Below are 2639 nucleotides of genomic sequence, written 5' to 3' on the forward strand. Positions count from 1 at the left end.
ATTTCCAGAGTTATATAAACTTTGATACTAAGTAGTAAGTAAACTTTATATTCAATCCAAATTATTTTTTTAATCAGTCAAGGATGCCTATTTGGAGTTGGGAGACTGGATTTATGGTGATTTGTCAACAAATAACATTATTTATGTTAATTTTTCGAAAGGTGTACAAACTTTTTTTGCACCTTTTTTATTTTCGTAATAGTATTTGTTATATAACTTTTTATAGAAATCATCTTTTCATGAGCTTTTTGTAGCAAAATGTTTGGCATGAGTTTCTGAACAAAACGTAGTACTAGGTTCCTGTCAAACTTTAAATTTTTTACATGTTTCATCACAAAATGTGCATAGTGCCCAGGGGTGTAAATACTTTTTTGACATACTGTAAGCCTGAGTTGATAAATTCAAAAAACTCATTTTTTCATAAACACCCAAACCTAAATTACAAAAATGGCTCTAAAAACTTCCCGTTTGTAGATAGAGCTTTGTGCCCTTCAGCAAAGTTGCTCAGAATGGTGTTCCCTACAACTTTTCTGAAGACACCAAAGCGCTATCTCGTCATCCCGCCAAAATAAAAATTCTGAACCACCCTAAAATTTGGACCACCCTAATGTCCACCATACCAAAAGATGCCCCTATTGACCCTGATCATTTGTCCCGAAGACACCAAAGCTCTAAATCTTAACGTGTGGCCGCTATCAATTTTGTCACGCTAGATTCCGGTTTCGGACCACTGTGCATTGTTCCCCACTCTTTTCAGCCAGATACACTTTGATTTTTCTTTATTAAACTTTTCAAAATATGGGGAAATCCTTTAAAACATGAATTGAAAGTGATTTTTGGCATATTTATTGAGTTTTGAGTTCATTTAGCCAAAAATATAAAGTTATTTGGTATAAATATCTGGATTTTACTAAATTTATTTGCTTTTTAGTATAACTTTTGTTAATTAAAGTTTCAAGTTGGCAAAATTGCTTTAAAATGTTCAAGGCAAGTCACCTGCAATGGAACAATACAAAAAAAATGATGTTTTCTAGAAAAGTACCTGTCTCATTGTTCCTGCCAAGTGCGTCTACAATGAGACAGTTGGATAGCTCTGGCTATAGAGGTCGGATCGATCTCATATTTTGATCAATGTTAGAACACATTAAAAGCAAGAAAATGCAACAAAAAGCTCATTAAAACATGCTGATGAAAAAAAATACAAAAATCGTTGAAAGTTAAAAACCAAAAGTGTCTCATTGATGACTACACTAGCCTGCCTCGGAAATTTCACCTGGAGGTTTTTTGAGAGGACTAATCTGAGTTAACATAGCGAATACAAAAATATTCTGTCGATGAAAACTGATTCTATATCGATTAAATATACGTCCAAAGTCTCGATGTAACTTAATACCGAGAAGTAAATTTTTATCAAAAAAAATAACTTGTGTTTCACAAATCATATTCTTGACATAGCCTACAATCATTGTTGGAATTCGAGCGAGAAGAAGGAAAGCATTGCTCGCTCGCGAACGAGGGAGAGAACTTGTAGTACTTTTCTCTTCTCGCTCGCGCTCGCATTTTCGTTCGCGTTCTCGCTCCCGCCGCGAGCGCTCGCGAGCGCCTCGTGCTAGCCGTTCGTCCCAAGCTAGGAATTTGTTTATCAGGCTTATGAATACGAACCAGGCGATGGTATGGAGGTGTAACTTCAATCTTTGTGTTGTTTTTTGTTCGTTTCTAACACGTTCAACTTCTCGCGAACGGGCAATTCTGGCTCGCGAGAAAGCCCGTTCGCGAGCGGAGGAGAGCACGAGCAATCGGCGAGTTTCTCTCGGCAGCTCGAGACTCGCGGCGAGAACTCGAGAGAGAGAAAATTTTCTCGCGAGAGCGCGATAATACCAACACTGCCTACAATGGATCGATCTAAAACTTCATAGCTATCTTACTAGTGTAAAATTGTGTAAAGGATGGTATGACTGAATGCAAAAAATAATCTAATGACGTAACATTGTTGCAAACAATATGAAGAAAAAATTTGCAGGTTTTTTTAGTAATATTTTATCCATTTTCCGGACAGATACGCATGTCGGTTTTAATTTTCGAAAAAAATCAAATAATTCGCTCTTCAGCATTGCCTCGGCGTTCTCGATTACGAGATTCGTACTCGAAACTAGGTGTCCGAAGGTTTGATTGTTGAGGCAATTGCAAACCTCTTTTGACGCCTTAGCTTCCGGCTACTCAGGGATTCGAACTGACGAGCTTTGCATTGTGAGTCCAACTGCCTACCAGAGACTCCACCGAGACAGAACCCAGGGAGACGACTCCCACACGTGGACTGAGCTAACGACCTAACCTCTAGGTTAGACCGTGGCCAACATTTACTTCCCCGTCCGACGGAAGGCGTGATCAGACAAATCTCGTCTCGAAAAATGCCAACGGGACCTTCTGGGATCGAACCCAGGCCGAATTTGCTTTTGAAAAATTAGCCAAAAAAGCATTTTTCAAAACATTGTCGATCAAAATTAATAGTAGACTGCAACATTTAACCAATTATCGTTACCAAATTGTACCAGTTGTTTAAAAAATGTTTTCTTTCTAATAGTCAAATAGTTATTCAGGGCTGTTTTTGTATCAAACTTCTTCACAAAGCATAAAAATCA

Source organism: Culex pipiens, chromosome 3 (assembly GCF_016801865.2).
Source record: "Culex pipiens pallens isolate TS chromosome 3, TS_CPP_V2, whole genome shotgun sequence".
In the NCBI taxonomy this organism is placed as follows: Eukaryota; Metazoa; Arthropoda; class Insecta; order Diptera; family Culicidae; genus Culex; species Culex pipiens.